Source organism: Simochromis diagramma, unplaced genomic scaffold, assembly GCF_900408965.1.
Source record: "Simochromis diagramma unplaced genomic scaffold, fSimDia1.1 OVJJ01000079.1, whole genome shotgun sequence".
Classification (NCBI taxonomy): domain Eukaryota; kingdom Metazoa; phylum Chordata; class Actinopteri; order Cichliformes; family Cichlidae; genus Simochromis; species Simochromis diagramma.
Genome location: NW_024387075.1, coordinates 262,568 through 276,653, shown reverse-complemented (window position 1 = coordinate 276,653; position 14,086 = coordinate 262,568). Strand labels below are relative to the sequence as shown.

At 40.7% G+C, this 14,086-nt stretch overlaps 1 protein-coding gene across 4 annotated transcripts in view; it reads right to left on the bottom strand.

The window, feature by feature from the left end:
• The window catches only part of mpped2a (metallophosphoesterase domain containing 2a), a 90,050-nt gene that overhangs the window by 32,425 nt on the left and 43,539 nt on the right, over nt 1-14,086 (bottom strand). The window lies entirely within an intron of this gene.

Below are 14,086 nucleotides of genomic sequence, written 5' to 3'. Positions count from 1 at the left end.
TTTCTAATTAAACCTGACGCTCCAACTGAAGCCTGCCAATCCCAGGGTCAAAGGTCACCACCCAACCCCTGATACAAGCAGGTACTCAGCCACTGTGAAACAGGCTGAAAGGCAACCCCCGCCAACAGTCTCCCTTCCCCCATTTGTTTAGCTCGACACTTTCCCTGGTCCTTGCTTCTCCTTTGCTTTTCCTTCAATTTCCTCTACTGCTTCTCAGAGTTTTGTCTTAAAAAAAGGGTGGGGGGGAAGCCTGCCTTTATACATTTATCTCGTCCTGACATAGGAGAAAGAGTAGAAAGGAGAAAAGGAAAAGAGCAAGGGGAGGAAGCGGAAGAGCTTTTAAACAATGACTGAACATCTATAGGAAACTCGCACTTCAGAGGCCTTTTAGGTATGAACGTGTGGGAACCATCTCTCTGAAGGCCATCAGCAGAGGGCCTTCATGTTCTAAACATGTCTGAAGAAAAATAAATATACTGTAGGTGAAGCAGTTAACTGCTGCACGCTCCTCTCATGTGAATGATCCAGTGTGTTCATCAGAACAAAGGAACAATGTTGACCTCTACATATCTGTTCTGTAAGAGACAAGTGGAACAGGACCTTCTTGAAATACAGTGAAAAATTCTTTGGGGATGCTGAGCTAAGGAGAACAACTGCACCAAAGAAGTCCATTTAATCACAATCATATATATATATATATATATATATATATATATATATATATATATATATATATTAGGGGTGCAACGATATTCGTATCGATATTGAACCGTTCGATACAGTGCTTTCGGTTCGGTACGCATATGTATCGAACAATACAACATTTGTAATTTATTTTATCAACTTTCCTTCTGACGATGCTGTCTGTGTTGAGCGCTCAGTGAATCTGCGTTCGACTACTCCGCCTAGGCTGCACTGTCGAGCGCAGATCCACTGAGCGCTCAACACAGACAGCATAGTCAGAAGGAAGAGCGCAGGGCACCTCCCCCACCCTCATTCAGATCTGGCGTTTGGAATTATTTTGGTTTTCATGTGACGTATGACCCTGAAGGTAAGCGAGTCATGGACTAAAGTAAAACAGTATGTTGGATGTGCCATGCAATGCTCAATTACATGGGTGGGAACTAGTGTGTTAGCGCAGTTAGCTCGTTAACCTGTTGGCCGTCTAGCCCCATGCACGGGGCGATCGCCGGTAGCTCGTTAACGGAGATTTGCCGTGTTGTGGTGTTAAGGTCATTTCAACGAGATTAACCTGAAAGCACTAGTGGGAACACAACGAATATGACTGCACATTTACGCCGACATCATCCTAGTGCAAAGACAAAAACAACAAGCATGCTACTAACTTTAGCCGAGTCATTTAGACAGCTGTTAGCACATGACTCTCCTTATGCTGCTGAGAATATAGCCCAGAAGAAGCGGATAGTATAGCTTTTATTTTGGAAAGAGACATTTCTCTGTAATAAACTCTCTTTTCCAAAGATGAGTGATTCCTCAATCAGATACAGGGCTCGCAATATCGCTAGCCCGACGTCCCTTTGCAATCGTGTGAACTGTGTATAGAGAGCGACAGCACTGATCTGTGAGTGATGATAATTTGCGCACCAATTCCTCTGACATCGTCTTATTAATCGTTAGCTTACTATGCAAACATGACAAGTGAAATCTCCCGCAGCAAGCTTAAACATGTGAGAGGTTGATCGCGCAGAGAATCGCTGAGCTTATGTGAGTGCGTGTGTAAAAGCAGCAGGATATATATTTTAGTTCTGCTGAGCCAAATAAGACAGGTCAGGGTGAAGAAGTGACAGCCAAAGAAAAGCTTACCACAAAACGGAGAAGTTATGACAAATCAGACTATAAGGCAAAAAGAAAGTGCAGCTTTATGGTTTCATGGACAAAAGAATTTCTGTGGCTGCAATATGACGAGCTAAATAACCAGGGCTGCACATAAGTGGTCCGCAGGTGCGCATTCGCTGTCAAAATAAAAAACACGCACAAGGGTTAGGGTTAAATTTAAAAACTGTACTTTTGAGTTAAAATATATATTTATAATTTTAATAAATGACAAATTAAAAAGGGATGAACATTTTTGTTGTATCGAAAAAATATCGAACCGTGACACCAAAGTATCGAACCGAACCGAACCGTGAATTTTGTGTATCGTTGCACCCCTAATATATATATATATATATATATATATATATATGCAAAAAAGAGGGAGGGAGGACAGAAAACAGTAACTGCTTCAAATGCAGCGTGAAAGTTCCTTGATGAATTCGGTCCAGCAAAAACTAACCTGAGCTGTAAACACAAGTCGCACGGACTCAGAGATCTCTTGTTTACTGGTCAGAGTTGTAGCAACAGGCTGACCCTGGAGGTCAGACACGACAGGCTGCAGAGGAGTAATCACTGCTACTTCTTTTTGCCTTTTAGCTTTCCAAACCAAGATCAGCTGCTGGTTGTTAACATCCAGCTTAACACTTTCCTACCCAGAAACTATTGTGTTGTTTTCTTTGTTTTCTTTTTTTAAATGTAGTTTTCTTTTACGTGAATTTACATGTTCAATCCTATTCTAGTCTCGTCTAGTTTTGTGGTTTATCTGATATGGAGACACATGCAAACACACTGACAACCTGAATGCAAAATTACAATGTATTGCATCAGATGTTACAGTTACCACCCATTGCTGGGTGGATGGGACATGGGACATATTTATCAGCATGAATCCAGATAATATATCAGATTATTACACATTTTTTATTAAATTTATAGCAAATAAATATTTGTGGAACAGAAGAAATAAGTGAACACGATCCAGTCTTCCATTTTCTCAATCATTTATCCCACTTAAGGTCACAGATGTCATGTGGTGGAATATTGGGCACATCTTGAGTAGGTTACTACTCTTTCACAATGAGAGACACAGAAAGCCAGAAAAACACGTTCTCAAAAATGGATATATTTATATTTATATAGGATGCAAACTTTTCTTTTGGTAGGTTATATTTTTATTAAAGATCAGAAAGACAGACAAAATGAAAATGAGTCCAAGAAACACATCAATCTCTGTCAACGCAACCAAATTTAGCTTAAGATGAGATGCATCTCCTCTTCACCTCCTGTTAAGTGTCTCACAGCCACAGATGGATGGCATTTCTCACCCTTGTGCAAAAAATCAAGGGCTTCCACATAAAAGATGGAAACCATATTAGGTGAAAAGAGCCAGGTGACTCATAGCAGGCAGTTCTGCGGATTGATGTCATTTTTTTAAGTAGAGACTGTGTTCTATATTTCTGGTACATTTTAGATGCATTATTTTCCTTAAGTTTGGCTTCACAAATTTAAGAAGAGGAGGAAGTTTCTATCCCAGGGATGAGGTCACTGCCATCTCGGATAGTGTGGACCGAGCTATCACTCTTTCTGAAAAAACACACACACCAGCAAACCGTCAGGAACAATTACCTTCCAGCCACAGGCTCTGCGCATTCTGCAACCAGAGCCTGTCCACACTACCAACAGCAACCTGACCTCAGCAGCACCAACAGTCTGCTACACCATGAGAGACGAAACACAGCTTTGGCTCAGCAAAATATAAAATTATTAGTTTCATACACAGAACACTTTTTTTTTTGCCCGCATTACAGCTAACTCATGACTGTACCGCTAACATAAACAGAGCAAACGTTTGAAATTATTCATCATCCTTGGAGAAAAGGAGGGAAAATATGACACTAAATATCAAAATCAAGGGCAACTTTGGTTTATTATGCATTAACTTTATATTTTTTCATTTCTAACAGAACTGATTCTCTGATGAAAACAGAAATCCTACAACCAGAGACACACAGAACAGCTTCAATCCAAAACAACAAAAACAATCAGTCAATACAAACCAAAACCTGATGTCCGGAGAGGCTTCTAAATCGATACCAAACGAAATGACTAATGTGTCTTTTATTGGATCCACCACAAGTGTCAAGAAAACGTCACCACAATTCCCACAGCGTCTGGATACGAAATGGGCTGGATCAAAGCACATGGAGACAGCAGGGGTTCTTGTTGTCCCCGTTGGGAGATTCTGATATGACACTAGATAAATGTCTAAGTGTTTCTTCTTGAAAAACTGTAAACCTCTACACCGAATCTGGCAGCCGTGCCAGCGTTTTCATGGAGCAGATTTAAATTATGCCATGTTAAAGTAAAACAGCTGTCACCTGGAATGAAATTCATTGTGATTTCACTGCAAACAAAAACTTGATCTTATTTCTGCAAACTTGAAACTTAACAAGCTGACAAGATTGAAAGCCAGAGTAAATGGATTATCTTTTCTTTTTCCAAGTGAATCTTGCACTTTAGCCCAGAGATCCAGAGCAGGATTTTGGCTGTGTCAGCCTTTATCCAGGCCTGCGAGTGTATGATGGAGCAGCCGGCTGCTGCGTGGAAGACCTCTGCCTGGCCAGCCGGTGACTGATACGCATGAGGCCATGGAGGAGAGCTTTATTAAACGACTGCAAAGACCCATCACTCTCCTTCTGACATATTGGGGGCTCACCTTGGGCTGGGGATGGGAGGTGCAACCAGAAGCAGTCAGAGAGACGTAAAACACTTAGTCGGCCTGTATTAACACACCGCTGTGAGGATGTGCACTACAGTTGTACTTTTTTCCCCTAGTACACTACACATTTTAATTTTGATGTTCTTGTTGCATAATGCCCATTTGACAAATATACGTGCCTGCATGTGTATGTATATTGTGAGTGATTTGGAAGGAAACACTGGAAGCCATTATAATGTGGAGAGTGACCCTCTCACTCACTCTTCTGACGCACACACTGGAAACACTTTACACAGCTGCTAACCTGGATGCCCCCACCCTGCCTCCAACACCAGCTGCAGGAGGCTCCACACAGTCTGCATCTCTGCAGCTGTAGTAGCACCCATGGGTGTGCACATACAGCAGGCGCATCCACCACAATAGAGCCAGCTAACAGATGCTTGATGATTTCTGTTTTATGTGCCATTAAGCTAAGGTGGCACCATTTGAACATCAATAAATCATTAGCTCATTAATGAGCTGAAATATTGCAGTAATTAATGGGACACTTGGAAGTCTGTAGTCTGGGTAAAAATGTATGATTTTTTAGATCCTTAGATATAAAAGTTGTCGGTATAGTTCAGTTTCAGATGGTCACCTAATTTTTAACTCTATGTAAACTTTTTGCACTACACTAAATGTAAACTTCAGAAGGAATGTAGTACTAACAGAATGTATAGGCTTTAATATTATAATAAAAAAAAAAAGAATAAATGAATCGCTCCACTTCAGTAAAAGGGAAACTAAGAGCATGACTATAAGAATCAGAGTCTTGAGACTGAAGTCAAATCTGATGAATTGCTTTAGATGCTAAAAAGACAAAGAGGGCTTTTGCAACAGGGATTGAATGGGTTAAACTCTTTAAAATTAAAGATAAAATGTCTTTAAACCCTGGTAAGTATTAGACTGTTACCGTGAGTTTATGTTCATAGGTTGCTGGTTCCGAAAGTCTTATTCTATATTCACATTACTTGTTTTAACCCATCGTGAGAGGGGTTAGCTACTGAGATTAGTAGCTAAATTTTTTTTTTTCATGGAAATCTGAGAAGAGAATGATTTGCATTTTAATTTATAAGGTAGTTTATCAAACAGCTGTACATTAATTTTCTAAGACATATTGCTTCCATCCATTTGTTTTCTATGACATTACAAGAATTTCTGGATAAAAAATTACCAAAGCCATTGGCATGCATTTACACAGAAATGAAGTGTTTAAATTTTCTAAGTGCAAGTGCTGTTACCACTGCGTGGTTTGAGCATAATGTGACGCGTCAGGTTCAGAAAGTTTCACTGAGTGAGGTCTCTGCAGAGTGAAAGAAAGAGGGCAGAACGGCTGTGAAGCCCTTGACTTTTTGGTGACGGACATTTATCAGGGCCCATTGCCTCATTGGAGGTGAAGCTGCCATGTGTTCTCACTCTGACAGGTAAAATAGTGTGTCACCACATGTGTATGCGTGCGTGTTTTGGTGTGTATGTGGTGGGCAGACGGCCAACAAAAACTAACAGAGGCTGGCGCCAACAGAGAGGTGACTTAGGGGTGATTAAGCTAAAAGCAGCCAACACAAATGCCAGATCTTGTTGACGTGGACAAATGAAAATAGCGCAAGTTAAAACTGCCTCCACTCACCTTACTAAAGTTTGGAAATAACTGCGTAACTGTGAGGAAATTGTTGTAAAGAGAGAAAAGAGAAACATGACTCTAGTTTTTTAAGTGCCAATTAGTGTATGCTGTTAATAGAAATGATGAAATCCTTAACATCGCATATTTGGCCCATAACGACCTCCCCCACCGATAAGGATGGATTTGGGCCTAAGAAGGAAAAGCTAGTTCGACAAAAAGAAGGCATAAAAGTTAAATGGAGAATTCAGCGTCACACTGTGAGGGAACTGTGGTATATGTAGGACTTTAGGATCAAAGTCCAAAGTAAAGTTGATACTGCTGACACATTTCTGTTGATGTGCTGTAGTTATTTAGTTGATATAAATAAATCCACTGTGCAGTTTTGCTATACTGTAACCTGGCAGGGCTGTAACCTATCCTAGCTACCAAGCACATCCTGCACAGGCCGCTAATCTATCTCAGGGCTAACACAGACAAGACAGACAACCCATGTGCACACACATTCACAACTACAGCCAATTTAGAATCACCGTATTAAGCTAACATGAATTTTTATTTTCAGATTTTCAGCCTTCTTTTTGGGTTAAGGACCAATTAAAGATTGTAATACCCTGCCTCTTGCCCTACGACAGCTGGGACAGGCTCCAGCCCCTCTGTGGCCTTGCATTAGATAAGCAAATGAGGACGGATCAAGGTGTGCATAAAAGGAGGTGGATAGAAACCAAACTGTTGTTAGAAAGGCTCTCTCTTAAAACAAAGTCAAGTAACACAGTATTGTTTAACATGTAATCTGTAGCATAACGATTTGCAGTAAAAAGTAAAAAGCTTTGGATCAAATGCAGACAAAAGTATGTGGTCAGGGTGTTTGTATAGAGTATCTATCTGGGGAGATGGGGAGAGGAGGCAAAAATGACTTCAGAGGAACACGCACGCGCACACACACACGGCTGACCTTTACAGTGAAAAATGAATACATGAATACAGCTAAAATCTGCAAATGACAAATCTGCATTTGGCCCTCCAGGTTTCCCTGAGGTGTGCATCAGAGAGTCAAATGAGGGCAGTCGGATTTAATCTGCCACCTCTGGGAGGCACACACTTGGCACACACTGATTTGCTACTGAACATACCAAGCAAACCTTGATTGCGATTTCGCTGGTTAACAGAATAAGTACTGAGAAGACCGACAATGGGAGAATGAAGAAAAGGGAAAATGAAATGGAACAGAGGAGAAATGAAAAAAGGAACAAGATTAAGAGAAAAAAAAAAACGGGGGGGTGGGGGGCAGATTTGAAAAGTAGGAGAAACCTAGTCACTCTAAAGTGGATGGCAGAAGGAGGAGGGCTGGGAGGATAAAGGAGAGAGAACACAAGAATAACTAACAGTTTAACCTTAAGCCAAAGAGTTAAGTTGTGGTCAAGTCCAGAATCACAAAACAGGCCTGTCTCTACAGCGAGCAGAGCTTATCAGAGTCTGAATGCACGACCCACCCCTCTACCAATGTGTGAGCTGAGCACGCGGTGCATGAAGACAATCCATTTCTAATTTAAAGCAACAACTACCGCTACAACATTATGTTTAAACAGCTTGTTTAGCCTGACAAACACTGACAGAACCCAAAACAATAAAGCAAACAGTCAAAAAAACAAAAAAAAAAACTGGAAAAAACAAGTCACTCGGAATATTTCAGAGTGAGCAAGGAAATTTTATAGCAGCTGAAAAGCCATTTTAAAAGCTCCATTTGATGACAGTGCTGACCTCTGAAGGAACAGAGCGTCCGACAAGAAGGCTTAGTTTGTAAGTAGCTACAATGTCGCCAAGATTTCAGAGCCACATATTTTAATAGCGCTAAATTATTCAATTATATCTCACACAGAGAAAAGACCCTGTTCATACTTTAAAAGCTGTCCAAATATAACGCCTGATCTGTAGTTGGTAAAAGGCAGAATCAAAGTCTTTGCTCTTCAGTGTCTCAGCGCAGATCTTAGCATTTCAAGTTTTTAAACCTAAAGCAAAATCCGCAAGACTGCAGGAACGGAACTTTACTTTTATACCGTTTAGAGAGGCCAGAAAAATGGAAATGATGTTGGTATTTAAAAAGTAGATTAATAAAAAGCAAATTCTGAAACTCAACAACTTTCTGTTTAGTTAAAATATTTTTTTTCCGGAGCATAAACACCTCATCTGAAGAAAATCCCAAACTGTCCAGCTCCACGAGACCTTCAGCTGCTCTTAAAGAGTTTTGATTGACAAGGTGCAGAAGCCCGCTCATCCTTCCACAGTGTGCACATACGAGGAGGGGAGGCTTAGCTATTCGGTCTGTTAAGCATCTGTCATTAAACAGTGCGAGTTGTGTGTCTTTCACAGTACACTGCTTTCACTCCAATCACCTCTCTTTTCCAAACAGGAGTGAACCGGGCCCGAGCACGGCTTTACTCAAAATGTTCCGAACGCAGCACCGGCAGCCACGAGGCATTAGAGTGTTTACCAAGTCAAATAAAATTAGCTTCTGATAACGACAGAAAAGAGGTGGAACATGTTTGTTTTAGAACACACTGTAACGGACACGTGGACATCCGCTGACAACATTTTGTCCTTCGTAACACAGAAGTTGCATTCATAGAGCGGATATCAAATGCAAATGGTTGACAAAAAATAACAGAAAAGACGTTGACGACTAAAGAATCACCAAAGCTAATCTTCTAATCAAACAATTCAAACTGTTCCTGGTTTCAGCTTCTCCACTGCGAGGAGCTGCTGCTTTGATTTCCAGCTGAACCGAACAATCAGCAAGTAGATGTCACCCAAGAAAGTGCAGGTGTGATCATTTCAAAGGCCAATTTACAAAATAATAATCAGGAGCTCAAACGACAAAGAAAGAGCACTTTCACAAGAAATGTTTTGTGTAACCTCTTGCTAATTGCTTCCATACATCACCCCCTTTTTCTTTGCCATTGAAAGCTCAAGGATGTTTTCTTATAGAAGACATTTGTACAACATTTATTCACCATCTTCCTTTTCATGTTTCAGGAGCTGCATTTCGTTGTTCTCAAGGAGGTTACTGTAATCCAAACCCTTAATTCAGCCACAAGTGGAAATAGTTCAACCCACAGGACAGCAAAAAAACCCAAAGAATTTATTTTGTAGATTTTTCAGGTCAACTTTTTTTTCCTCTCTCGCATAAAAGACATGTGCAGCAAATACTACAGAGTTTTGTTTAGGGGAGGAGAATGGCAGGAAGGAGTTCTTAGATTAAGGATCAATTCAACTTTATGAAGGCCAGCCAGTTTCTTTTGACTTTACTGAAATGGTGTCAAGAAGGGAAGAGAAACTTAATTTTATAACTAAATACTGATAAAATGAAATAAAAGGATTGAATGAATTATAATTCATAGCTCAATCTTTAAATCTTTCATTTTAAAATAAGTCCGGTAAAGTAACCAAAGTGAGGAAGAAAAGCTAAGAAAGGTTTGTGGCTAGAAAAAGGCCGACGCAAAGAGGCAGTGTCTAAGGGCAGAATTTAAAGACCTCTGCTTTACATGCTGACTTGTAAATACTATGAAGTACATAAAACCTGTACAGTGGTTCTAAAAATCACAGAGCTTGCAGAAGGCCAAGATGTTATAGCCTCTCAGCAAAGCACAGACTTATGTTACAAATTTACCTCCCAAACTCCTACAGCTAGTTAACCAACACACATCAACTATAACTATTAATAATGATTTTCACCTGTAGGGGTTAGGAGGATGAGTACGTGAGATGGTAAAAGTAAAAAAAAAACAAAAAAAACTTGATGTCAGAGTCAATCAGAGGCAGAGTGAGGGGGGTGATCTCAGAATATCAGTGGGAAAAATAACAGTTCACAGAGAGTTCACTTCTCTTTGGAGCTGCATGATAGCAAGGAGTTTGCATCTCTGCTCATCTCTCAATACATTTTTTCCCCCTCACTAATAAAACGAGCAGCACGGGAGACGCATCAAAAATCTGGGGCATTTTTTCCTTCATAGCTGGTTTTCAGATACTCTAGCGGAATTAATTGACCGATCCAAGTTGCCAGCAAAAATTTACCCCATATTTAAGCAACCACAAAGCTATGTCAGTGGTGAAGCTCGACCTTTTTCAAATCCACCTTTATCCCTGAAGAGCTGAGTTCAGAACAAACTTTACTTCTCAGTTTAAGGAGATTAGAAACTTGAATCCATTTGTGTGGGAATATTACTTAATTAAAAAACAGATAGCTGCTCTTCAGTCATTGATCCAAATATTTTCACTGCAAATGGAAACCTAATGACCTGCTGCAGACAAATAGAAAACGGATTATGCTGTCGTAGAATCTCATTTTCATGAATAAGACCTGCAGGGGCGGCTCTAGCAAAGTTTAGCCAAGGGGACAGGTAGGGCATTAACAGGAAAAGGGGGCACAAAGACATACTTTTCTTTCTTATTCTCATTTAAAATGTCTAGCTTTTAATAAATAATTATCTGAATCTTACACCGAAAGTTTTAATCTGATGTAAAATGTATAGAAGTCCATTACTGTATATAGTAACTATTAAGTAGGGATGGGTATCGAAACCCAGTTCTTGTTGAGAACCGGTTCCCACTGTTTCAATTCCTTGGAATTGTTTGCCATTTTTGCAAACGATTCCCTTATCGATTCCAGTCGCCCCGAATGACGTCACCATGTTGCGGAGCGTCATTTACCTGGCAGGAAACATGGCGGCTCAAACGCTCAAAAGTTTGGCTATACTTTACGAGAACGGATGACAACAGGGCAACTTGCAATACTGTAAAGTAGATATTTCATTTAAGAGAGGAAACACTACGAATATGCAAAAGCATTTGCTCACAAAACACGCGATAACCTTAAATGAATGTCGTGTTTTTAATTCCGCTCCGGACTCGTGAATCTCAACCCAGCCTTATTACAAAACCTGCCATTACTGTGCATTTAGGTGACCATGATGAGAGAGAAAGACAGAGTCTGGCTGGCGCTCGCTGGCAGTTGTCGCTGCAGTCTACCGGTAGCGTCTCCTTTCAGGCCAGGCCTTCAAAGTGAAAACAATCAGCTCTTTCATCTTACATGCAGAGAGAGGTAAGTGGACTCAAAAACTAAAAATCAGGTTTTTCTTCTCGGAGCAAACAAGCTTTTGAAAACAGAAGTTCAAATCACAAGAAACATCCAGACTGCCTTTCGATCATTTTTTGTACCTGTCGTTAACAATACATATATTTTAACTAGACAAGGCTGCAGCAATAATTATTATTATTATCATTAAGGCTGCGACATTTCACGTGTTTTTAAAATAGGTCACTGGGGATATGAACAAATGCCTATTTATTAACATATATGGGAAAACTGCAATATCTAAAAGGCATGATTTTCTGAAAAAGGCCAGTGGCATTTATCATGAGACTAAAAGTTGCTATACACACACACACACACACACACACACACACACACACACACACACACACACACGGAGGTAAGCACCACAAACTGTATTTTCAGGGACATTTAAGAAAATGAATGAAAACAGATGCTCATTAAAACAATTTCTCTGGTTAAACCACCCAAAACTGGAGAGGTTAGTTCAGACAATACAAGGACAACCTGCAGTGGTAGAAAATGTTCACTGCTCAGGCATGTAATTATCTAAAATCTGGAAAATAGTGACTAATAAAGATTGATAAATAGCACTTCAATTCAATTCTGTTTTATTTGTATAGGGCCAAACTACAACAACAGTTGCCTAAAGGACCTTTTTTATGCAAATTAAAGATTAGAGTAATACAGAGAAAAACCAACAGTGGGAAGGAAAAACTCCCTTTTAACAGGAAGAAACCCGTTAAAGCAGGAGGTGGTTTAGGGAGGGCAGCTAGCTGCTGAAAATGGTTGGGTGTGAAGGAAGGTTGCGGAAGAGAGCCAGAAGCACAGTGTTAATTTCTTTACAGTGAGTACTTTCAAATTGCTTGTGCGCCTTCAGCTTTTTACTCTGTAACAACCTGAACAGGACATTTAGAAAAAACAAACATTTTCTTAGCAAAGATCTTTATTGTGGCTCTGATGGATGTTCAGGTTTGAATATTCATTTCACATCAGGTTTTTACTCATGTAAACATAATCAACTTGCTTTTAAAGCAGTAGCAGCAGCAGCAGCTTAGAGGATGACTGAACCCCGAGCCGCATTTATCAGGTGGTTGTTACACGCTACATTTCCTGAGTGATGCTGTCGGGTCCCGGCCTGTAGCAGCAGACCGCTGAAGGCTCGGAGGGGCTCGGCCACCCAGGCGGCGAGATGGCGAGCTGTTGATGAAGTGAGGGGTCACTGCAGGGCTAAGTGAGACCTCACACTGGACAAGGAGTCCAGACCTCAGGCCACGGTGGCATATGGGTGTGAAGGAGTTGAGGAAGCTGAGCAGGAGTAGGTGTGTGGGGGGGGGGGGGGGGGGGGCAAGCTGTCCACTCGGCCTCTCACGAGACCCCCAGCTGTCACAACAGACATTTACCAGGCCTCACACTAAACACCCACCAGGGAGAAGGGGAGGGGTAGCATCCTTCCCCTTTCAAACAGAGGGATGGAATAGAGGAAGGACGGAGGGGAGAAAAAAAAAAAAAAAAAAAGAAAAAAAAAAAAAGAGTGTAATCTCATCTTCCTGCTCCTGTGATGTCTGAGGAATGCTGCATTTTGCCCCCGCCTCTTCCCTGCCACTCTCCTCTGCCACTTCTGAAGCCAGGCTGCAAACCTGCTAATTATAGCCGCTAAAGGATGAACGTGTGACCTCAATAGTTATTTTAGGTCTGCTGTGCAAAGAGAGCAGAGACAGTCACAGCAGGACGGGGAAAGCTCCAGCCTAAACTGTCACACAGCCAAGGTCAGACTGCAAGACTGTTCAGATACTGGGAGATGACAGCAGCTCACACTGAGCTACAGAGGTTTCTTTCTATTGGCTTATCAAGCAAAGGCAAATGGATCAGATAGCCCAATAAAAAGGACCTTAAGACACAGGATACTGGCAAAGAAGGAGCAGTGGTCCAAGATCACCAGGACAAAACTGCAGCTTCTGGGATTCATTAGATTTCATTTGATAATTTTTTTAAATTTAAGACTAAAATAATTAGTTAATTATCAGATTAACAGATACAGACACATATGGACATTTCTATGGAGTGAATCACTGAAAAAATAACTCAAGGGTGGATGAGTGTGGCGATGTTTTAAGCAGAGATGACCGATGGTTAGATTTACTGCAGGTTGTACGTTATGGCGCTGCTTTCATATAGATGTACATTTAATATAGCATATATTAAATATATTTGCTTTACCATTCAGCTTAATCAGGTTTTATGTATGGTGTGTGTGTTTTAAGTTTCACCTTCCTAAAAGATCTCCTCCAGAGAACCATAAATTCTTAAAATCAATTAGCGAATGGATGATAGCATTCTTTAAAAATATGAAATATAAGTATTAAAATAAAACACGCACATAACAAATCCTTATCTGGCGTGGATTTCTACTTCCATGGTGCAAAAATCTATGCTTTATATGAATATTTATTAAAAAAAATACGGGACAGTGTAATGCTACTACTAAGTACAACAGTAGATTCAGCAGTAATCTCAAGAGAGTTTTCTTCATCCTCAACTCTTTGCGCACACACTTCTCACTGTAAGAAGAACTCCCCTCTGCAGTCGTCTGCTGAATGAACGCCTCTCACACCATCTCCGTACCCAACGTGCTCCCCTTCCAGCATTACTTCCACACCTGAGAGGCTATTCACAGCGTCCTGGTACCACACGTATCACTTAACCCTGTGTCAAAACACAGGTGTAACATAAGCACGAGGAGCAGGCGAAGGTCCTGAGCTCA